Source organism: Benincasa hispida, chromosome 5, assembly GCF_027475165.1.
Source record: "Benincasa hispida cultivar pf3 chromosome 5, pf3_genome.v1.1, whole genome shotgun sequence".
Lineage (NCBI taxonomy): Eukaryota > Viridiplantae > Streptophyta > Magnoliopsida > Cucurbitales > Cucurbitaceae > Benincasa > Benincasa hispida.
Genome location: NC_143482.1, coordinates 28,799,339 through 28,825,479, shown reverse-complemented (window position 1 = coordinate 28,825,479; position 26,141 = coordinate 28,799,339). Strand labels below are relative to the sequence as shown.

The window sequence follows — 26,141 nt, the reverse complement described above, 5'->3', positions numbered from 1 at the left end:
GGAACTCGCCCTGACCAATGGAGCTTCCAGCAATTGTTGGACGCATGATGGTTGACATGCGTCTAAGACTGCTTCTAGCTCATGTGACAGATGGGCTTTCTATCTCGGGGTCAATATTTGACTTTCGACGTATCGCTATACTTCAAATATTGTTTGCAGCTTGGTCGCACAATCTACAATACGCTTAAGATTGAAAGGGTGCCTGTGAAAACACAAAAACTTTACAAAATATTAGCTGCCAAGTCCCCAGCAACGGCGCCAAAAACTTGTTGGTATTTAGGAAAGATTTATTTATTTATTTATTATGGACGGATGGGGGTGTACATGAATTCATGCGTTAGACATGGCTTATGCGTTTGCACCCATGCGTCTGAGGTCATGAATCGGAATGAAGATGCGCTAATCTAGTATGCAATGACCACGCGTTTCTATCACAAGTTTTCTTACGCTCGCGCCAAGTATAATGCAAACGGAAGTTTCTCGAGTAATCCAAGGTCAAACACAGGGACTTGTTACTCAATAATTCTGGTGAAGAAGTGCGTTTGAGGCAATGAAAAGAAAAATAAAAAGAAGTTTAATGGATGTACACACTATTCCTACTCCTAACCAAAGAGATTGAGCAATAGAAGACTTGCAATAAGAATAAGTAGAGACACAACAACTATTAACGCATACTAATGTTTATTATCTTAAATCGCCCGAGTAATCCCAGCTCATTGCACTAACGCGTCACATACCTCTCAGTGGTCAGCTGCATGACTATATCTCTATAGTGCATGGTTACGTAGAGCATAAGATTGTGCCTATCTCTAGGAACAATGCGAACTTTGCTTTAGTGCGTTCCATCTCTTACCTTCTCAGGCAGTTAGACACGGCTATTTAACTTATAGACAAGCAATGCAACATCCCATAAACAGGCATTGGTACAGCCTTTCACCAAACAAAAAGGATTAACTCACTATACTTGCACAACGCACACCTCTTGGTGGGTTGCTTCATGCATCCTATCGCTAGGCTACATGATTAAGCATGCGATTGTCTTTGTTAAATAAACACTGAAGATAAACTATGATAGAGATGAAGATGATGAAGAAGATGGCAATGAAGGAGTTAAGATTTGCATTGATCACAAAATATCTTAATATAATAAGCTAAAATGTAATACAACATAGAGGTTAGAAGGGAAAGGAAGAACTTTGCGTCAAGGCTGCCGGTGGTGCCATAGTTGAATGGTGGAGATGTCTCTCTCGAGCTCTATCTCCGTTGAATTCTCCGATCGTCATTCGGTCTGGGTTGTGGAGATGAAGAATTCTCACTGAAAATATTTTTCAAGCTCTCATCTATGATCACAAACCTCTGCCTTGAGGCAGAAATTCGGATGTCTTGAAATGAAGGTCCAAAAGGCTATTTATAGAATTTAAAGGCCGACAGCTATAATGATTGCGTTATGGCTCACTGATGCTTTTGTCGCAGTATGAGCAATGTCACATCACCTTATCTTGTTGATACTCCCAAGGTATGCATCCGAGCTTGATTGAGCTGAAGCATCAACGCGTTCTACCCATCTTGTGATCGTCCCTCTATTATGGTTGTCATTCCGTGGCCACAATTTCCAATTGATCATCGCATTCGCTTGATCATCGCAACTTCCATGCGATGGACACATACGATCCAACCTTCAGCGCATGCATTTTTTTTTTTTGCGATCGCCTGGCTTCAGCGCATGCGTTTGTCTTTGCGATCGCCTGGCTTCAGCGCATGCATTTGTCTGTGATTGCTTATTTCAAACGCATGGGTTTGATTCCTGCGATAGCTACAAAAATAGACATTTTGGCATGGTGTAACGCATAATATTAGGGTCAGTGAGTATTTATGTGCTAATTGACGCAAAACTCAATTTTTTCACAAATTCTAAGTATTATCAACGCATTTTCTACTTATTAGCCCTCATGATTCTAAGTAAAAGGCTTTTAATAATTGGCATTTCTGCCAATTATCAAGGGGAAACTTTATCAAGGAAGGTGGCTTTCGTTTTGGTTTTCTCAAACAGGTTACATGAAAGACATTCAACTACGGGCTGACTTCCTTTTAAAAGTGCCTAAGCTTACTCATTCCTCTGGGGTACTTTAGCTTAGAGGGAACCTACGACTGTCATAGTCGTCCCAAGTTAATCATACCCTTGAGGAAGAGGAGTAAACCTCTCCTTCTTCCTACATCTTTCATTTTTTTTTTGTTTGTTTTTGGTAAATGATGATGTCAATTGGCTACATCTTAAAACATGCATTACTAAATTGAACCTTGGAAAAACTAATATCCGTCACTAAGGCCTTCTGAAGTGACAACAAATCTGTGGCCTCATAATTCAATTCTAAGAAATCAAGAGTTAAGACAGATATGCAAAGGACTTGAAGATGTATGAAAAAAAATCAAGCAAAATTTTCAAAAGTGCCTAGAAAATCATGAATCCTTTCTTCCGATGTATTCTCATGCAAACACAATTCATACGAGTGTGTCATAGACTAGTCATAGCAAGGAACAAAACAACAAGGAAAACAACAAACAAGCAAGTGTCATCATAAAAAATAGTCCACGCATAGCGCTCAAGGATCCCAAATATTATTATCACGAAAAAAAAATCTGCTCGAAAATCCAAACACCCCACCCCTAACTTTTAATGCTCACATTGTCCTCAATGTGATTGAAAATAAAGCACGAGGGAACAAAAAACTTCCCTAAATAACTAAGTGAATGAAGGTTTTGGGACACTCGAATAAGCTCTTCTCCACCAACAATCCTAACAATTCGAGAATAGAAAATATTAGGCTCAATGATAAAGGAAAAAAGAAATACAAAAATGAATTCTAATCTAGGAAAGTAAGTAAATTTAAAGCCTGGCTACCTCCAAGAAGCACAAATTTTTTTGGTCGGTTGGTCGATCGTGGTGGTTCATTGTCATATGTAAACTAGTGAGTCTAACTGGTAGGTGATGTCAAAGTAGTCTAAAGACTCTCCATCATGAAAGACCTTCAGCCTATGTGATGCATTGTAAATGTGATGAAATAATGGTGTATAATTTCGATGATGGTTTATGCATTACACATGCAAGTTTCCTAGTAAAACCCAAGTATAAATCTTACTAGGTTTCCTGGTAAGTCCAAGGTCGAACACAGGGACTACTGAATTACTATACGACGATAAATTTTGATTCCTTTGCAGTGACAAAAACAAATAAGTTGTTGATGTGTTATTTAAGTATATTTTCTTTGCGGCGGATTCAAGTAAAGAGTTGATGAAATCGAGAATACAATAAGTATGCGATGAATGGGTTGAGAAGAGATTCAACTAACACTTCCTAAGATTGCGTTCAAGTTATGCGATCATGCTACATACACACAACAACATGTCATCTCTCAATGCAAATGCCATAGTTCCTATTTCTAAGATGCATGCGATGTATACGATAATGCCGTTAGGACTTATGTCTATGCCTCTATTCTTGTCTATGCGATGATGAATGATACATGCATATACAAGGTGACCATATACAATCATATCCTATTTCTAGGGTGCATGCGATGCATAATAGCAAACAGAACTTATGTCTAAGTTTCTATTACTTGCTTATATGGTTCTAATCTGACTCTTTCAAGCCTAGATTATAACCTGACTCTCTCAAGTCTAGGTTCTTTCTTTAGACTAGTCTCTCAAGTATCTCTAAAGGGTAAAGGATGCATACATAAGACAAGATGATCGCATAAAGTGAAGATCTTAGGACATGCTAGCTAAGTACTTCTCAACCCATTCGGAAATTTAGCTACTGATGCGAAATATGAAGAGATTGAACAGATGTTAAGATGAGAATTCCATTTTACAAATAAAGTCAGAATACAAAACAACACTGGAAAATAGGGATAAGAAGTCTGGTAGCAATGTCTTGCTTCCCAAGGCTTTTACACTGTCTTCTTACTCTACGCTGTCCAGAAGAATGTCCTTGCTTTCGCAAGTGTCGGCCCTCTCTCATTTTACAGCACTTCCCGGCAATCTTTCGAGCTAACCAGGAACGATCTCTCAGCATCTTCCCCACTTTACTCGCCTCCGCCTTCTAAGTATAAGAACAACTACATACTAACGACTATCTATTTGTATACGATCTATCTTCTATATGTGGCAAACTGTGTCAAACTCTTTTAACGATGGTGGCCTTCGGTATTTATAGAGCTTCAAGATGAAGAGGCTTTTCTCTCTAATGATTGCAATGATGGGAGGTCATTAAATCTTTTGCCTGATGCACCGATTAATGGTCACCAAAAAGTTGAATGTACTTCTACAGTGTGTCGTTAATGGCTTGTCAACTAAATTCGGATTCGACCGTCATCTGCTTTCTGTCCCATCAAGATTTATTATGCTTTCACCTTGATGCACCATCTTTATGAGGCCATCTTCTTAAGCAACTTCTCGCGAGCGCATACGATAGCATGGCTTTGCGGTCACAATCTTTCAATGCGCGCGGACGCCAAATTCCTTGGATCGCAATTTCATTTGCGCCAATGCATTTTCCTACACAAAATAAGTAAATTAGCTACTTTAATGCGATGGGCGCATGCCATCACAATATTCTCAGTTTAATGCTTTTGGACACGATTTTGCATATTTTTACCGTCGCATTCCCACATTGTTTTATATCTTTGCGCTGTAATAACGTGCATTTCTGCCCGTTATCACAATGCTCGTTCACTTTTAAATTTTTTCCTGTCTCAAAATTTATAATGTCTACTACACCAAAAGAGTAAACGTGAGAAACGTCAAATGGCCCAAGCCACTTAGATCGAAGTTTTTCAGGCATAAATTTCAAACGAGAATTGTATAAAAGAACATTTTGGGCTTCCTAGAACTCCTTGGGTGTGATCATTCGATCATGAAATTATTTCATCCTTTCTTTATAAATTCTAATTGTCAAATGATTCCAACCTGAGCTCTTCCAATTCTTGGAGCTGCAAAAGTCTGGCCTCACCAATTGCCTCATGGTTCTAGTTACACTACTTTATTGTCCAATATGCCTTATGTTGAATCTTAATTGGAAGGTGGCAAGCTTTTCCGTAGAACATCCGATAGGGAGTCATCCCAATAGGGGTCTTGAAGGCCGTTCAGTAAGCCCACAACACATCGTCAAGATGAAGGCTCCAATATTTCCTTCTTGGGTTGTCCAGTTCCTCCAAAATGGTCTTCACTTCCCTGTTTGACACCTCTGCCTGCCTGTTCATCTGAGGGTGGTGCGGGTGGCAATACGATGTTGTGAAACATACTTTTTCAGCGAAGAAGCGATGACTCGATTACACAAATGTGATCCTTGATCACTGATGGTTGCTTGGGAAAGCCATATCTGCATAAGATTTTAGACTTCAAGAACCCTGCAACAACCTTAGCGTCATCAGTAATAGTGGCCTTTGCTTCCACCCATTTGGAAACATAGTCCACTGCCAATAAAATATACCTAAACCCACAAAAGGAAGGAAAATGTCCCCTAAGATCTATCCCCCACACATCAAATACCTCACAGAAAATAATGAGGACTTGGGGTATTTCATTCCTACAAGACAAACCTTTTGATTTTTGACAACATTTACAAGTCTTGCAGAGGAAATATGCATCCCAATACAAACCAGAATCCAAGACTTCTTTAGCAGTTTGTTTGGGACTAAAGTGTCCACCACATGCATGCTCGTGACAGAATGCTAAAATAGAATAGAATTCGTCATTAGGGACACACTTCCTAACAACCTAATTCGAATAGAATTTCCCCAAAATAAGGCTCTTCCCGGACATAATATTTTGACTCACTTTTGTTTTTTTCATGTCTATGCTTATTCATTCCATAAGGAAACTCACCTGTGGTCAAATAGTTAACGAGGTCAGCATACCATGGACTCATCAAATGTCATCTGCGTGCATTAGCATATGGTCAGGGAAGTCTCCATCAGAACTAAGATAACCACCTTTTGCTAAAAGTATGCTCAAGTGATCAGTGACAACATTTTCACATCCCTTTCTATCTTGAAGCTTCAGGTTAAATTCCTGGAGGAGAAGAACCCACCTCAACAATCTGGGCTTGTACTCCTTTTTTGACATAGGCAAAGTTGCATGGTCAAAAAAGACAACTACTTTTGATCCAACAATGTAAGAATGAATTTTTTCAAGAGCAAAGACAACAGCTAAAAACTCCTTTTCCATGGTGGTGTAGCTCCATTGGGTCAGGTTCAGGATCTTTAAAGCATAGGAGATCACATGATGTTTCTTATCCATCTTCTAGCCCAAAAATGCTCCAACAACATGGTCTTTTGTGTCGCATATGATCTCGAAGAGAAGATCCCAACGAGGAGCCTGAATAACTAGAGCATACGACAAGGCATTATTTAGCATGTCAAAGCTTGCTTTTCATTCATCACCAAATTCAAAAGCCAGGTCCTTGTGAAGAAGAGAGGTCACTGGCTAAGTAATTTTACTGAAATCCTTGATAAACCTATGGTAGAACCTGCATGCCCAAGAAAAGATCGAACCTCCCTCACATTTGTAGGGTAAGGGAGCTTAGAAATAACATTAACTTTAGCAGGATCAATCTCTATACCATGCTAAAAAATAATATGTCCAAGTACAATTCCATACGAGGCCATAAAATGACATTTTTCAAAATTAAGCACAAGGTTAGACTCAATACATCGCTCTAGTACCCCAGACAAGTTTGATAAACAGTCATGAAATGAGTCCCCATAAACAATGAAGTCATCCATAAACACCTCCATACAGTTTTCAATAAATTCAGAAAATATACTCATGATGCAATGCTGGAAAATACCTGGACTGTTACATAGCCCGAACGACATCCTTTTGAAAGCAAAGGTGCTATAGGGGCATGTAAAGGTCATCTTCTATTGATCTTCTTGGTTAATTAGGATCTGATAGAAACCCAAAAAACCATCAAGAAAATAGAAAAAATGCTTTCCAGCTAACCTCTCAAACATCAGATCTATGAATGGGATGGGGAAGTGATCTTTCCTAGTGACAACATTTAACTTCCTAAAGTCTATACACATTCTCCATCTATTTTGAATTCTTACAGGAATTAAACTACCCTCTTCATTTTTAACTACAGTAACACTTGTTTTCTTAGGCACTATGTGTATAGGACTGACCCATTCACTATCAGCGATAGAGTAGATAATACCTTCATCGAGGAGTTTAAAGACCTCTTTCATAACGACCTTTTTCAGAACAGGATTAAAATGTCGTTGGGGTTGTTAACAAGGCTTAGCTCCTTCTTCAACAGATATTCAATGCATACACACAGTGGGGCTAATACCTTTGATGTCTACCAACGTCCACCCAATGGAAAGCTTGTATGTTTGTAAGACCTTCACCAACTACTCTTCTTGCTCATCAATTAAATTCTTTCAAATAATCACGAGCAGTGTTTTAGTTTTTATTAGAAAGGCATACTTCAGATGGTCAAAAAGCTCATTTAGCTCCACTTTAGGTGCCTACACAACAGAAGGAAGCACCTTTTCAGACAAATCATTGTCAGAACAAGTTGGCATACTTACTAGTTCTATCATGGATAAAGTGGAAAGCTCCATAAGCGAGACCAAATCGCCTGAATCATCCTCGTCATCATCATAGATGTCCCAAACTACTTCCTGCTCAAGACAATCAAATACGTCAACTTGGCACAAGGCATGTACATGCCCAACAGAGACTTCATAGCATAAAAAATGTTAAATTTAACTACTTCACCGTCAAACTCAATAGACAAAGTACCTTCATCCATATCGATCTTGGTTTTGGTTATTTTCATGAAAGGCTGACCAAGAAAGATCGATGCAGATGAAATGGATGTAGGTTCTTCCATTTTAAGAATGTAAAAGTCAGTAGGGAAAAGAAGATCATTAACTTGCACAAGGACATCTTCTATGATTCCTAACGAATGAATAAAAGACCTATCAGCTAATTATATTACTACTATAATCTCAATTAGGTCTTTTGATATTAGTTCTTGGTAAATGGAATATGGCATGACATTAATGGATGCACCAAGATCTAACATCGCTCTCTCTTTTTTTTTTCTTCCCAATCACACAAGGGAGAGAGAACATATCTGAATCCTTTTGTTTTTTAGGTAAGTTCTTTTGAAGGATTGGGACACTGATTGACTTACCACCATCCTCTTTTTCTCTTTTGCTTGTCTTTTCCTCATGCATAATTCTTTGAGAATGTTGGCATACTTTAGAATTTGTTTTACAGCATCAAGGAGGGGAATGTTGATTTCCGCCTTCCTGAACGTCTCTAATAGCTTCTTATCCTTGTCTCCCATGAGCTCCTTTGGCCTTGCAAGCTTGAAAGGAAAAGGTGTTTTAGACACGTAAGCATTTAATGGAGTAAGAGGGTTAGAGGATATTGATACTCCCTTTTCCTTATCTTGTTGTGGTTTGATTGTAGAATCTGAAGAAGTGCTTTCTTGCTCTTTCATCTCTGCTCTAACTTTTTACCACTCATGAGTTTTATATCACTCACATTCTCCCTAAGGTTCAATTCTGGTTGACATGGGAACTTTCCAGATTGTCTCTCCAACTTGCTCACTGAGGTGGCTAATTGAGAGACTTAAGGGCATTCTTGGTGTCTTGCTGAAATTTAAGATAATGGTCAGCTAGACTTTTCACAATATCTTCCATAGACATACTTGAGCTAGATGAAGCTCCATGACTAGGTTGAGATTACTCGTTCTGTCTTCCTTATATGAAGTTTGGGTAATCCCATCACCCAGGATTTATGTCTAACTGTAAGGGTCTTGCTGTCTTTTTTGCCCATTGAAATTGTACCATTGAACAACATTTACCTCAGATATCGCCCCTTGTTGAGCACTTAGGCAAACATCAGTTGTGTATCCCGTTCGATGACACACTTGGCAAACAAAATCAAGTTGTCTCTTCTCCATCTTTGCTAACTATTTCAAAACAAAAACAAGGTCAGTTATTTCTTTATGAAGTTCACTTACCTCATTAGCTGATTTCACACTAACGTAGGCTTTCGTGCCAAACTATTGACAGTTGCCAATCATGATTGTTACCAATTTCATCGCCTTAGTGGGGGTTTTGTTGACTAAGGTTCCTTCTGCAGCAACATCAATGTTGCTCTTCTTAGAGTATATTAACATGCAACAGAGAAAATTCTAATAAATAAGCACTCTAATTATACTTAATTTGAGTTTAAAACATGCTTCAAAGTAACTATTATAGAAGAAGGTTTGCGGAACACAATACCTTTGATGAAACCTCTTCAACACCAGTTGAGCTCCACGTAAATATGTTTTAATCTACAAGTAGACCACCATGAAGATCTTCTCTACTATTCTCTGGCAAGGATTGTGTAGTGGAAACACTAAATTGAGTTGGATTTGATGAAGATATGAAGAGGGTTTTGAGGGTTTTTAATTTTGCAGAGTTCTTGAAGAAGTTCTGAATGCTTAATCTCATTATTCGACCCAACACTTTAATTTATAAAGCTTTCATCATGCAAATTCAAAGCTTGTATGAAGGTCAACTTCTTTTTCATGGATTAATTGGAATTGGATGAATAAGGTGCTTTGCACCATAGTGGAGTCTTTGGAAATCTCCATTTTGTATTTTCAAAATTTGTTTTAAAATTGATTTCTAAAACCAATTTCCAAACAAACCAATTTATTTGTTTGATTAGTTTTATAAAAAATTAATTCAATTAATTAATTTTAAGTAAAATTAATTAATTAAACCTTTTAATTAATTTTGTTAATTTAATATCTAATAATAAATTAATAAAATATCAATTTCACTATAATGAATTTAATTTCATATTATTAATATTTAAATCATAATTTAAACATTAATTAATTCTCCAATTTCATTTAATTTCTGTAAAATTAATCAATTCAATTGTATCGAATACAATAAATAGAAATTGTAATTGAATTTGAACATTTCAAATTTTAAACCCTAATTTCAAATCACGTCAAGATTACTCAACTTACTAATCCAAATTATGAGCTAGTAGATGAACCTTATGAACCTACAGATCATGAGCTTCAATGATTTGTAATTAATTGGTTAAACACTTTAAACTAAATTAATCACTATTTGTTAACTAACGAGACATTCCACTATAGCTCGATAGTTGCACTCTCCTCACTGTAGATATATTTCTATCCATTTTAACCATAATCGGTAAGTCAATCCTTTACAAGTCATTCGTATTTACAGCTAGGTCAAAGATTACTGTTTTACCCCTATAAATACATCTTGCTCCTTAAGCTCTCCTTGATCCTCCATTGAACAATTGATTTATAGTCCAACTTATAAATCATAACCCTCTCTTCCATGAAAGGGTAGGGCCCTGTTGTTCAAGAAAAGGCATCAACGCTTAAGAGAACAATCCATCTTCTAATCCTAAATCGGGTAGGAGCGAATTCCATATTGCAGAGCTATGTCCCCAGCTGTCTATCCGGTCTTATTTCCAAAATGGGAAGCTTATTAAGCAGTGTTGCTGGATTACTCTCAACTATGTAGACCAAAAGGATAATTCTGAATAAACAGAAGTTCATAGTTAGCTCAGGATTATGATCGAGTTACCCAAAGCATTGAGTTTGAGATAGTCAGTTTTAACAGTAAACTGTTGCTATAAAGAAAAGTGACTATTTCAAGGTCCTATCTTATGCAAACTCATTGCATAGGATGCCCCCACTCACATGTCTCCACATGAATGATTTTTGGATCACATCATTTATATCAGTATACAAAATGGGCCACATCCAATAATATCACCAGGATGAGGTACCCAATCTCATCCATATACTTATAGACCATTTTTGCTATATACTCGAACTTGATCCTCTCTTATGTCACCACATAAAGTTAAAGTATTCATGTTATAGCCATGAATTTTTTTATTGGATTTTTATAAAAGGATGCAATATCAATAGTAATTAATTGAATAAAATACTCAACAACATTTTTATTGATAAATAGAATATGTTAACAACATTTACAAACTACGAGTTTAGGACATTCCAACAACTCTTGTCAGCTTGCATCGGCCTCTCATAGAAATACTGAATCAACAGCTGGTCTGAAATCTGATGGTGAGGGAATTTTGCACAGGTCTTCTCGAAACGTTCCCAGTACTTATGAAGTGTTTCCTCATCAAACTATATTATGTTGTGGATGTTCTTTCTGATGCTAACAGCTCAAGATACAGGGAAAAACTTCTCTAAGATATGCCTCTACAACTCCTCTCAGGATGCAATGCTCCCTGGTGGTAGAATGTAGAGCCCCTCTTTGTGAAGAAAATCAGACATGAGGATTTCCATGAGCAGTGGAAGGATTGTTCCAAATTCCATTCAAAATTAACAATAACAATCAATAAACAGAAACTCATAGGTCATGCAACAACTAGAAATTACAGCATGCCAATAAGATAATCAAGGGATGGAGTATGCGTACCTTTGAAGAACATTTCTTCAAACTCCCTCGACCACTCCAAGCGTCCAAGAATAGCAATACAGCCCTCAGACACAATGACCAGAACAATAACACGATCAACAACAGCAAGACAATGATCACGAACCCAATGAACGATCTCTAAAACCTCGCAATCAATCGAGTTGAGTGAGGAGACCACCACAATGGTTACCTTGGTATTCTCGGTGTGAGAATTCAGGAGTTGTGGGTTCTATATGAACTTCATTAGAGGAAGGGACAGGAGGACAATGATCGTGCAGACGATCGAGCAAGTGGGAGATGACACAGTCTATCGTATAGATGAATGCTTGATCGTGTAGTCAATCACAGTCTATCGTATAGACAATGCCACATGATCGTTTAGTTATGACCAGCTGAAAGAACTATCGTATAGTCAATGTGCATGATCAACTAGTCTCTCTATTGCTATCGCTTAGTGAAACACTTTCACTTGATAGATAGCTTTACCGTGAGTACTTTCCGAATTAAGTAACTCTCTAAAATTAGGAAAATATTTTTTCTTTTTATCTCACGGTTACCATAAAACCATCAATAACCTCCCACTAAATTGGTTATTAGAGAAAAAGAGATAATTATCAAATAATTAATATTATTATAAATAAATATGATAACCAACTTACTATATAATATTTATATCCTATAATTTTAATATTTCATCTCATGAAACATATAAACCATAGTTCTTTTTCTATTTTATGGTACTTAATGTAAATCATATTTACATTAATCCTCCATTTGATGTATCTCATACATCACACCAATTATATCATATATAATTGAATTTTCTCTTGTCATTTGAACATTTCAAATCAACCCCAAGAACTAATTCTCAACTTGAATCCATTGAGCTACCAATGGGACCTTATGGACCTGTAGCTTGAAGTTCCAATCGTACGTGAATAACTGACTAAACTCTTTAGTCACGGGATCCACCATCCATTAACTGTCGAGCACTCCACTAAAGATCGACAGTTGTACTCTCCTCACTATAGATATATTTTGTGTCCATATCAACCAATCAACAGTGCGATAACCATTCATAGATCGCTCGTAAGTACAGTTGGGTCAATTTATCGTTTTGTCCCTGTAGGTACATCTAACTCCTTAAGTACAACTAATTCCTCTAATGAACGTAAGTCATAGTCCTACTATGACTGAGTCCTCTCTTCCAAAGAGAGGTATTGACCACTATGTTCAAGATTCGGAATCAGCTCTTAAGGAAGCAATCTATCTACTTAACCCTACTTCGGAGAAGGAGTGAATTTTGTCTTGTGTAACTGAGTGCCCAGCTCCCCAATCAGACAAATCCCTAAAAAGGTAGGTCATAATGGGTAGAAATACACGTTATCATAGTGCTAAGTTCTTAAACAATGTTGGATTGTGTTGATGTACTATGTTAAATTGCATCGATTAAGCATAAATTATATAATATTGCGGTCGCATGCATTCAGCGCATTAGAACTATTGATTTCTGTATTTTTGTGCAGAATATGCGTTAACGCAATGCAAGATTGCGTTAAGCGCAACTTCACCGCAAGGCTTTGCATTGATTGTGCTCACAAACATTCGCTCGAGAAAGATCACTGCAACATGGTGGGCACATCTGGGTGAAAGGCCAATTAAGAGCGATGGGACAGAAAGCTGATGACAGTCGAATCTAAATTAAGTTGACAGCCGATAACGGTCATAAAGTACATTCAGCTTTATCGGTGATAATTATTCGGCGCGTCAATCAGGAATTAAATCTGTCCCATCTGTACAACCGGGAGAGAGAAGCCGCCTTTCACCATGGATGCTCTATAAATACCAAGTGCATTCTTCGAAAAAGAGGCTCACCACTTTTACAATCTTTTATTCTAGTTCGCACGTCTTCGTTTTTAGTTCTTTTTCATCTTAAGGCGGACGCGAGGGAGAAAGTTATGTCGGTAGATCGTTCTGGTAAGCTTGGAAGAGCACCGGAAGCTCCAAAGATAGAGAGAGGGATGAAGCCTGCGGAAGCGGGAATATCTTTAGATCAGAATAGACATTCGAGTGTAAAAAGCCTCGGTCAGCAAGGATTTACTACCAGGCTCTCTTCCTTAAACTTCCATTGGCATTTTGTACTCAACTCATTTATAAGAATGGAATTTCTTTCTCTATATCTGTTCACTCTCTGTGATTCACTCATGAGTAGCTAAGTCAATTGAATGGTTGAGAAGCATTTAGCTAGCACAACTAGGGAATCTTCATTCTTTGCGATAATCTTGTTTATGTATGCTTCATTCGTCCATTAGAGATACTTAGGAGGGTAGTCTAAGGACAGGATCTAGACTTGGGAAGGTCAGGTTAGAATCTAGGTTTGGAAGAACCAGATTAGAACGCATAAACGAGAGATAGGCGCTTAGGAATGAGCACTATTTGTTATTAACGCATCGCATGCATCTTAGCGATAAGATATGTTTGTATGCGGTTACCTTGCTTTCATGCATTTTGCATCAACGCATAGGATAAGAGTAGAGACTTAGGGATAAGCTCTATGGACACTTTGCATTCAACGCATGCGTCCTAGACTTAGGAGCATCGAATTTACATTGGAAAATTACTTGTTGTGCATGGTTATAACATGATCGTATAGTCTGACGCATTTCCGAGTAATGCTAGCTAAAGATCTTCTCAACCCGTTCATCACATACTCATTCATCCATCAACGTAACTGTTTTTCTCAAATCCGTCACATTTATTTATTTCTTTTTCATCAACGCAAACAACAAACCAAATACTTCATTTATTTACTCGGTTACCGACAAGTTTTCATCAAAATTACCAACGCAATCTATTTTCACAAGTCCCTGTGTTCGACCCTGGACTTACCAGAAAACTCAGGGGAATTTACACTTGAATTCCACTGGGGAAACTTGAGTGCACAATGCAATCCATCAATGCATATCATTCGTATTTCCATTCAATAAAATAACACATCATGTTTTTGGCATCATTGCCAGGGACTTCGGCAAAATAGTTTGTTAATGGTAATTTTTTATTATTTCTTTGCAGAACACTCAATCTATGGCGAATTACGACCCGGAGATTGAGAGGACATTTAGAAGAAGATTGAGAGACCACCAATAGAAACCACAATCCAATAAAGAAGAGATGGCGGAACAGCCTGGAGGTGGAGCACCAAATGATAACAATGTCATGGCGAATCAGATTCTGTTAGCAAACGATCGCAATAGGCCCATTAGGGACTATGCATCGCGAAACCTCTATGATTTCTCTCCGAGAATCATGAGGCCTACCCTCGACGGAAGTAGATTCTAGATGAAACCAGTGATGCTGTAGATGATCCAGACTGCAGGTCAATTTGGAGGAAGGTGTGGCGAGGACCCGCACGCTCACCTCCAAAGTTTTATTGAAATCTGCAATACTTTTGTGTTCCCGAACATCTCTGCTGAAGAAGTTCGACTAACGTTATTCCCATTTTCTCTCTGTGATCAGGCTAGGAAATGGGCTTATTCGCTCGAACCAGAAGAGATCACTTCTTAGGAGCAGGTGGTGGAGAAGTTTATGACAAAGTATTTTCCACCTACGGAGAACGAAAGACGAAGGAAGTTTATTAATAATTTTGAACAAGACATGGACGAATCGCTCATCGATGCTTGGGCGAGGTTTAAAAGGTTGGTCCAGGATTGTCCACATAATGGGTTTCCAGACTGCCTTCAAATGGAAATTTTCTATCATGGTTTGAATCCCGCTTCGCAGACCGCTGCCAATGCGGCAGCCGCTGGTGGTCTGCTTGACAAAACTTACGATGAGGTGAAGAATATCCTTGACTGCATCTCTAAGAACCATGAAGACTGAAGAGAGAGTGACCAGAGATTGAGACTAAAATATTCTGATGCAAATAATGGTGCCATTGTTTCATTACAAAACCAAATGACCGCAATGATGAATTTGATGCAAGGAATGGCGATCAGCATCCCAACACCGCAAGGTGGGCAAATCAATGCAATAAGTCAAAACACTGCAAGGTGTGCAACTTGCAGTGATGGACATGCGATGGAAGATTGCCCGCAAAATCCACAGTCTGTATAATTTGTAAAGAATAACCCCTTTTCAAACACTTACAACCCCGAGTGGAGAAACCACCCCAATTTTGCCTGGAATAATCAACAACAAAATTTTCAATTTGTGGTGCAAAAAGAAGGGCCATCAAGATTCTTCCAACGCAACAACGGTCAACCGAGCAAGCAAGCAAATAGCTCACAATAACCATCGCAATCCTCTTCTCTGGAGAGCCTATTGAAGCAATATACAGAGAAAAACGAGATAGTGCTTCAATGTCAGGCTACGTCCATCCGTAACCTTGAATTGCAAATGGGCCAGATTGCGAGTGAGCTGAAAAGTAGACCGCAAAGGGCGTTGCCAAGTTCAATCGAACTTCCACGCAACCCAGGGGGATCAAGTAAGAAGCAATGTTAGGTTGTGACATTGCATAGTGGAAAGACTGTAGAGAAAGAAAAGCAAGAGCAGAGTAGAACAACCTCCATCGCAACTGAGCCTGAGATTGCGGTAACGCAAGAAGAAGAAAGAGAAAATAAAGCAGTAGAACCTAAGGTTGTGTCGACCTCAAAGCCTAAAGAAATAGGAACCGTGAAAGTTCAGTTACCACCTTTCCCTCGAGACTAAGGAAGAAGAAAAACGAAGAGGTACAGTACCAACGCTTTTTATCTATGTTAAAGCAATTACATGTTAACATTCCTTTCAGTGAAGCGATTGAGGAAATGCTTGCCCATGCCAAGTTTCTGAAGGACATGGTAACTAAGAAGAGGGGCGTTGGAAAATTTTCCACGGTGGCATTAACACAAAGTTTGAAATCTATTATCCCACCGAAGATGAGTGATCCTGGGAGCTTCACTATTCCTTGCTCCATAGGAAGACTCTATATTGGGCAAGCCTTGAGGGCCAGCATAAATTTGATGCCATTGTCAATTTTTAGACAATTAAGTGTGAGGCAACTTATACCGACATCAGTGACTCTCCAATTGGCTGACAAATATTTGGTTCATCCAGAAGGTGAGGTGAAGGATGTGCTGATCATAATTGATAAATTTATTTTGCTAGCTGACTTCATCATTCTAGACTATGAGGCCGACAAAGATGTGCCCATCATTTTGGGGCGGCCTTTTCTATCAACAGGTCATGCCCAAATTGATGTGCACAAGGGAGAATTCACTTTGAGTATAAATGAATAGAAGCTCAAATTTAATATAATTTGTGCCATGAAATTCCCAGATGAAGAAGACCTGCAAGATTCTGATGATGACTTGAATTTGATTAAAGAAGAAAAGTCTGATGAAGAGTACGAAGAAGAGGTTGCCAACGTATTCGTTGCTGCCTGCAATGCGATCGTTTGTATTGAATATTAACAAAGTATACAAATAATTAAAAATTAACACAATACAAAATTGTTGGCCTGTACAAGGAATCAAAGAATTTTGTTAACTAATGAAAAATAATGAATTATCTTTTGAATCTAATTCAGACGGGTGCACGATTAAAAATTAACATCACACTTCCATTAACGCAAATACATTTTTGCTGAGGATGGGCAACAACACATGCATCCCCCGCAACACACCCCTTAACTAAACACATTTCTGGAGGATCGAGCGCACGGTATTGCTACCAGCGCAACACTACCTCAACATAGTGTATTTTGCTAAGGACGGGCAAAGGACACACACGCACGCAACACACCCTTCAGCGCAATGCAATTGAGTGTAATCAACAATCGCAAAGTCGAAAAGACTTTGCAGTGTTTACTGTTTCATCCAATCATTCACAAAAATTAAAGAACAGTGCTACTAATGCATACAAATTAAAGGAACTAAACATGACATGAAAACTTAAATTGAAGAGACTTACAGAAAGCATTAAAGGCTAATTCTAAAAAGCAGTAAATACGTAATTTAGAAAACAGTAAAAGAAAAACTGTTAAGAAAGGAAGTAAACATAGATAGGGATGTTGATTGAAAGAAGTTCTCAGAATAACCGCAATCTCATCCCCTGCAAGCGGTTAATCCTACTTGCCCACCCAATGTCCTCAGGGACATTGTTCACCTCCTTGCCTCATCCCGCAGTGTATACAGGAAGAAAGTTGATCTATTTCTTTCGAGAATCACACCAATTATGGGGAATGCGTTGCACCTTGCATCCTTCGCAACCATAGATCTTGAAGTTCCGATGCTTAATCTGGTCTTGATTTGCTCCTGCGCGAAAAATACACTTGATCTCTGGGTCAGCTTAGAATTTTTGGATCGCTCTAGTACTCATAAGCCGTCAGACTGCTCTTCGCGTTGAATAGCCAGTACAAAGAGATCTGTCCTGCAAAATACGACAAACACACTCAAACAATAAACCGTTAACCAATCCCCGACAACGGCGCCAGAAACTTGTAATGCAAGAATTGATTCTAAACTACATGTCCATGCCATAAACTTGATGACATAGATTTTATGCGATGATATGTGATACTAGTTCTAGATATGCGTTATTAATGAATGTTCTTGTAGTATGTTATGCGTTGTCACAAGTTTCCTTGCATTGAAACCAAGTATAACTTCACCGCAAGTTTCTCGGTGTGATCCGAGGTCGAACACAGGGACTGTTTAAGGTTATTGCGTTATATTTGTGATATATGCGACCAGGGGTTTTTCAAATTAATAAAGGGGTTCTTTGTACAGGTATTTAAAAATGCGATAAAGTAAATTGCGATGAAAGTATAGTTACGCGATAAAAATGCGGTAATAAAGTAAATTGCGGTAGAAATAAATTGCGATAAAATAAAACTAAACTATGATGATACAAGATACAGGTTTCATGATACAAGATACCGAGGTCAGGGCTTGCTGTGAAGATTATACAAAGATCGTGTAATGCGGTGACAAGTTCCTTAATTGCATTAAAGATACAAGTACGGTTCCATTTTTCCCTTAGCGTAACGTCTTAGTGATCGGCCGCGTTCCCACATCTCTGTGGTGAAACAGGGACGAACGTAATGAACGCAAGGTTACTTTCATCTCTGGAAGTACTACTTGCTTTAGTTAACGTATTCTTCTAACCTTCTCTCGACAGATCAGAATGGCATCTTCACTTCTGCTCTCACAGGTGAAGATGTCGTCTAGCATGCCTTAGCTAAACGCATTTATCTCTTTAGCATAGATTAAGTTACTCGGTTAATCCATATTAATTACCAAGGGATTTAGAAAACTTCATGGAGAAAACGATTAATGGAAGAACAAAAATAGATAGAGAAGTGGAAATGGAAAGGATCGAGACATTCAATAAAAGTATTTAGCGTCTGATACATGATTTGTGAATGAAGAGATTAAGAGAATGAAATACAGTTGATGAAAAAGAGTTAGAAACAAATACAAATAAGCGTCAATGTCTTGGCATCAATCTGGATGGAGATTTTCTTGCCGATGTGGATGGATCGTGCGGAAGGATGAGCTTCCCTCTCAGGCTTGCTCAACCGGCAGCAGGGATCTAAGCACAGAGCTTCACACTGGGGATTTGGCAGAATTGCATTGAGACTCACCTCTCGGCCTTGTCTCATCTCTTCTTGGATTTCTTTCGATCAGTACTCAGCTCAGCCTCTCTCTCAGTAATCTAGCATCCATTAGCCCTCGTATAAAGTACACCCATATCAAGTATACCCGTATCAAGTATCCTATAGGGGTATTTATAGGTGAAAAGCTTTGACTCTTGCTTGTGGGCCCCACTTATTGTTATGGAAATTTCGAAGATGGCGGAATAAATATTCCTTCTGTTATGCAATCAGAAAGTCAAATATGCTGAACGGTTAGTTGTACACGTGTCACAATCCTCCGCATTTGCGTCGCTCAGCTGCATCTTTCGATCGGTTGCTCGCATGCGGTGTTGTTTTTATTACCGCATACGGTTGAAATTCAGGTCTGGATTGACTGTCGAATTGCGCCGTCATTGCGTTAATCATCTCTTCATTGTGGTTTGATGGGTGCAATGTGATGGAGATGCGTTATTTAGTTTCTCGTTAAGCCTTGATCGCAAGCGGTGACTTAGTTTCCTACAAAATAGAATAGAAATAACCTCTCTACCATCTTGTATTTCCTACAATTCATAATTCTTGTATTTCTGAGCTAATTTTCATACAATCGATGCATATTCCTTCTCTTTTGGCTGCAATATCTAGATAAGGCAGCATAAATAACTTGTATTTCTACAAGTTATCAGTTCCAAAGGTGCATGATGACGATCTTTTCAGATTTGGAGAAAATTTTGGAAGACTTAGTGGAAATATTTATGGATTACTTCTCTGTTTATGGGAACACTTATGAAGTATGCCTGGCCAATTTGGAGAAAATTTTGAAAAGATGTGAAGAGACGAACCCGGTGCTCAACTGGGAAAAATGTCACTTCATGGTGAAAGAGGGTATAGTGTTGGGACACAAGGTTTCCCGAGAAAGGTTAGAGGTGGACAAAGCAAAGATTGACGCAATTGAAAAGCTTCCACCTCCAACCAGCCTGAAGGCTGTGCGAAGCTTCTTGAGGCATGCTGGATTCTATAGACGATTTGTTGAAAACTTTTCTCAAATTGCACGACCACTGAGTGCGTTGTTAGAGGCGGACAAAAAGTTTGAATTTGACAACAATTGCCTCAACGCATTCCGAGTTTTAAAAGATGCACTGATTACCGTGCCCATCTTGATTACACTGGATTGGACACTGTTGTTCGAAATTATGTGCGACGCAAGCGGGTATGCGATGGGAGCCGCATTAGTTCAAACGAAGAAAACTATTTTGCACCCCATTGCATATGCGAGTAAAACTCTAAACCCTGCTCAAATCAATTATACCACCACTAAAAAAGAACTCCTGGCTGTGATTTTTACGTTGGAAAAATTTCGGGCATATCTATTGGGAACCAAGGTACTCATTCACACTGATCACTCGGCAATCAAATATTTGATGACAAAGAAGGATGCAAAGTCAAGGTTGATCAGATGGGTTCTCCTCCTTCAAGAATTTGGTATCGAGATAATTGATCAGAAGGGGACAGAGAATCAAGTTGTAGATCACTTGTCCAGACTGGAAAATCTCGAGGTTGATCAAAATGAATCTGAAGTGAGTGTCGTATTTCCGGATGAGAAGCTGTTCCACATAGAAGAATTTCCCTGGTATGCGGACATCGTTAATGATTTTGTTTGTGAAAAATTTCCTAAAGATTGCACATACCATCAACAGAAGAAGCTCAAGCATGAATGCAAGCATTATTATTGGGATGAGTCGAATCTATATAAAAGAGGTGCAAACCAAATCATTCGATTATGCGTACTGCTCAACAACGCATATTGTCACAATGCCACGGTTCGCCATATGGAGGGCACATTGGAGGACAACGTACTACAGCCAAAGTTTTGCAAAGTGGATTCTTTTGGCCTTCATTATTTAAGGATGCTGCTAACTACGCAATGAAATGTGATCGGTGTCAACGCACCGGTAGCATTTCATGGAAGAACGCAATGGCAATGAACACTATCTTGGAGCTGGAATTATTTGACGTCTGGGGGATTGATTTCGTGGGACCATTCCCTCCTTCGCATAGTAAGAATTATATCTTATTGGCTGTCGATTACGTTTCCAAGTGGGTAGAGGCAATTGCATGCGCCGTAAGTGATGCGGCAGTAGTCTCCCAGATCCTCAAGAAAGATATTTTCACTCATTTTGACACTCCCCGTGCCATCATAAGTGATGAAGAATCACACTTTGGCAACCACAATATAAAGGAGCTGCTGTGGCAACCGCATTCCATCCGCAAATAAATGGCCAGGCTGAAGTATCCAATCGGGAAACTAAATTGATACTTAAGAAGGTAGTAAAACCTTCGCGGAAGGATTGGGCAATGAAGTTTGATGATGCGTTGTGGGCATACCGAACCACATTTAAAACACCTATAGTATGTCCCCTTATGCGTTGGTATTTGGCAAGGCGTGTCATTTGTCTTTGGAGCTGGAGTATAAAGTGTAGGATCTAAAGGCAACACTAGGGGAGGGGTGAATAGGGTTGACTACCAATTTTTTTTTAAAAAATAATTTTATCTTCAAACAATGCTCAATAAAGTTAACCCACTAATTTGATTAAAGAAAATTTATGCAAGACAAAACATAAATCATGCAAGCTATGATAACTTCAAATTTAAAGACAATTTAATCAAGGATAAATTTAAATAACAAACTAAAAATTAAATCATGCAATTTGGAAAGATTAAAAAAAATAACTAAGACAAGAAGCAAAAAATTTGAAAACAAGAAATAAAAGAGAGAGAGGAAGAGAAAACACCGGGAATTATAGTGGTTCGGCAAATTACCTACTCCACTCTCTAAGACTCCTTCTTGGGTATTTCACTAAGTGATCCTCTTGTAGGTGAGGACCAACAGACACACGAGCCTCTTTTTCCTAGGCTAAAGAGAAACCCAAGATCCTTTTTACTGGTTCAGGATCAAACCAATTTCTTTTTCTCACAATCCAAGGTGTACCCACACCTTAATACAATTCCCAAAAATTAAAAGAAAACCTCACAATATTACCTCTTGAAGGTTAAATACATAGGTTGAGCACTCAGAAAACAACTCACAAAAATAACTCTAGACTAATTTAGGAGCAAGGAGGACAAGAATTTGAGAGTAGAGAGAATTGAGAGCTTAAGACTTGATAGCTTTTGGTATGTTCATGAAGAGTAAAATCAAGTCGAATTTATAGGCGAGGGGGATAAATTTTGGCCATTGGATATGATTGCAAATGAAGGGTGGAGATTGAATAAAAATAGAAAAGGAAAGGATTTGAAAAGGAATTTTGAAAGATTGAAATTATTGAGATTTGGAGAATAAAAAGGATTTGAAGGATGAAAATTTAGGAAGGAAATCAAATTTGAAAAGGCTGAAATTTGGTGAGAATTTGGAGAAAATTGGATCAGGAAATTAAAGGAAAATAAGAAAATAAAAAATAAAAAATAGTCGGATGATATGGCACCACGCGCACAGGGGAGGAGATTGAGCGTCACGTGCCATTCTGTGAAGAAACGCAGGCACGTGCGGCGCACGCGCGTCCGCGCGTGAAGCTGGGTGACCGCCACTTGTCATTATCTCATTCGTCCACGGTCGCCACATCACTGCCACATCATGTGCCACGTCAGCAAAAGTGACGGTTGGAGCGTCACGTCATCCGCCATGTCAACTGCCACGTCATCAATATTGACCGTTTGTGTGCCACGTCAGCCGCCACGTCGGATGCCACGTCAGCAAGGTGCCACGTGTCACTGCCACGTTGGATTTCCTCTCCAATCTTCTTTTGCTTATAACTTTCTCGTTTGAACTCCGATTTGAGCGATTCAAATTGCGTTGGAATCGTCTTTCCGAGCTCTACAAGATAGTGACTCTAAAACACTGAAAATGTTAGTACAAAAAATCTGAGTTTGTTATCATCAAAATACTTGGTTTGATTGAAGCCCTAAAGCTAACAATCTCCCCCTTTTTTATGATGACAAACCACCATAATACCAAAAATACTTCTCCCCCTTTTGTTATCAACAAAAAGATATACAAGTGATTTTTCTCCCCCTTAATCATACAAATAATGCTCCCCCTATCAAACATAATTAGGCAATTCTAATAATACCAAGTGCAAGTCTATTTTTACAAAAGGCTTCTTCATTTAATGCCTTTGTAAGAATATCTGCTACCTGGTTCTCAGTATTAACATAATTAATGACAATATTCTTATTTTGCACATGCTCTCGAAGAAAATGATGTCTAATATCTATATGCTTTGTTCTAGAATGTTGAATGGGATTTTTAGTTAAATTAATTGAACTAGTATTATCACAAAAGATTGGTACTTGTTCAAAATTTAAACCAAAATCACGCAACGTTTGTTTCATCCATAAAACTTGAGAACAACAACTAGCAACAACAATATATTCAGCCTCAGTGGTAGATAATGCAACAGAATTTTGCTTTTTACTATACCAAGATACTAAAGAACTACCTAGAAAATGACATGTTCCACTAGTACTTTTTCTATCAGTTAGACTACCAGCAAAATCAGCATCATAATATGCAATCAAATCTAAAGATGCATTTTTAGGATACCATAAGCCTAAATCAACGGTACCAAGCAAATATTTAAAAATTCTTTTTACAGCATGCAAGTGCGATTCTTTAGGACATGATTGAAATCTAGCACACATGCATACACTAAACATAATATCAGGCCTACTCGCAGTTAAGTAAAGCAAGGATCCGATCATACCTCTATAAGCTTTAATATCTATGTTTTTACCTTTTTCATCCTTATCAAGCTTTGTAGTGGTACTCATCGGGGTCTTTGCTACTTTTGCATTATCGAACTTAAACCTTTTGAGTAGATCCCTTGTGTACTTTTCTTAATTTATGAAGATTCCATCTTCAAGTTGTTTAATTTGAAGCCCAAGGAAGAATTTAAGTTCTCCCATCACGCTCATTTCAATCTCACTATGCATACACTTAGAAAATTCTTCACAAAGAGAAGAGTTAGTAGCACCAAATATAATATCATCAACATAGATTTGCACAATAAAATATCATTATCTTTAATTTTGATAAAAAAGAGTATTATCAATAAGTCCCATTTTAAAACCATTTTCTAGCAAAAATTTACTCAAACGGTCATACCAAGCTCTAGGAGCTTGTTTAAGACCATAAAGTGCTTTATTTAAATTAAATACATGATTTGGATTATCAAAGCTTTCAAAACCAGGAGGTTGTTCAACATACACTTCCTCCATTATGAAACCATTTAAGAAAGCACTTTTTACATCCATTTGAAATAAAGTAAAATTCTTATGAGATGCAAATGCAAGCAGCATGCGAATAGATTCTAATCTAGCAATAGGAGCAAATGTTTCCTCATAATCTATTCCTTCTTCTTGACTATAGCCTTGAGCAACTAGTCTAGCTTTATTTCTAACAATATTACCAGATTCATCCATTTTATTTCTAAATATCCATTTGATACCTATAACAAGATGATCACTAGGACGCGGGACTAGTTCCCACACATTATTTCTTTCAAATTAATTTAATTCTTCTTGCATAGCAATTAACCAGAACTCATCAGATTCAGCATCTTTAAAAGACATTGGTTCAATTTGAGACACGAAAGCAACATTATTGAAAGCATTTAAAGAAAAGAGAGTTCTTACCCCTTGAGATACATCACCTATTATTAACTCCTGAGGATGGTGAGTGGAGAATCTCCAATCCTGAGGGAGGGATTTTTCTGGCTCTCTCTGAGATTCATTTGATACTGCTTCCCTATCTTTAATACTAAGATCTTCAACAGGTATTTCTAATTCATCACTAGCAGAAACTTAATTAGTGGCAACATGTGTTTCATCAAAAACAACATTCATTGACTCTTCAAGTACATGTGTTCTTTTATTAAAAACTCTATATGCTTTACTATATGTAGAATATCCTAAGAATATGCTAATGTCCGTTTTTTACTCAAACTTTCCAAATTTTCTTTTGTCTTTCAAAATAAAACATTTGCAACCAAAGACTTTGAAATAGCTAATATTTGGAGTTTTATTATTAAAAAGCTCATAAGGAGTTTTATCTAAAACAGGTCTTATTAAAACACGATTCATTACATGAGATGCAGTATTAACAGCTTCAGCCCAAAAAGATTTTGGTAAATCATATTCATTAAGCATGGAGGTAGCTAATTCTTGTAAAGATCGATTTTTCCTTTCTACAACACCATTTTGTTGAGGTGTTTTTGGAGAGGAAAAATCATGAGAAATTCTATTTTCTTCACAAAAATTTTCAAAAAGAAGCATTTTCAAATTCTCCTCCATGATCATTTCTAATTTTCGAAATCATAAAAAAAAATTTCATTTTGAATTCTTTTTGAAAATCTAATAAAAGATTTTAAAGCTTCATCCTTATGAGATAAAAATAAAACTCAAGTAAATCTCGAAAAATCATCAACTATAACAAAAACATAATGTTTTCCACTTAGACTTGCAACTCTAGTAGGTCCAAAAAGGTCCATATGTAACAGTTGCAAAGGTCTAGAAGTAGAAACCATTTTCTTTGGTTTGAAAGAAGACTTAGTTTGTTTACCCATTTGACAAGTATCACAAACTTTATCTTTTTCAAAGTTTAATTTTGGAAGACCTCTAACAAGGGATTTCTTAGAAATATTTGAAATTAAATGCATGCTAGCATGACCTAACCTTCTATGCCATAACCACGAATCTTCATGCAATGCAGATAAATATTTATTTTCTACTATAGGACAATCTAATAGATCAATAGTATAAACATTTTTATCTCTATTTCCTACAAACAGAACTTTTCCATCACATGCATTTTCTATTGTACAATTTTTATCACTAAAAATTACTCTATATCCTTTATCACATAATTGACTAATACTTAATAAAACATGCTTTAAGCCATCAACCAACAAAACATTTTTAATAAGAAAATTCGAACCATTACTAATATTACCTTTGCC

At 37.7% G+C, this 26,141-nt stretch overlaps 1 pseudogene; it reads right to left on the bottom strand.

Moving 5' to 3' along the window:
• Positions 1-23,223: 23,223 nt before the first annotated feature.
• LOC150036021 (secreted RxLR effector protein 161 pseudogene) lies at positions 23,224-23,927 on the bottom strand (annotated as a pseudogene).
• Between the last annotated feature and the right edge of the window lie 2,214 nt (positions 23,928-26,141).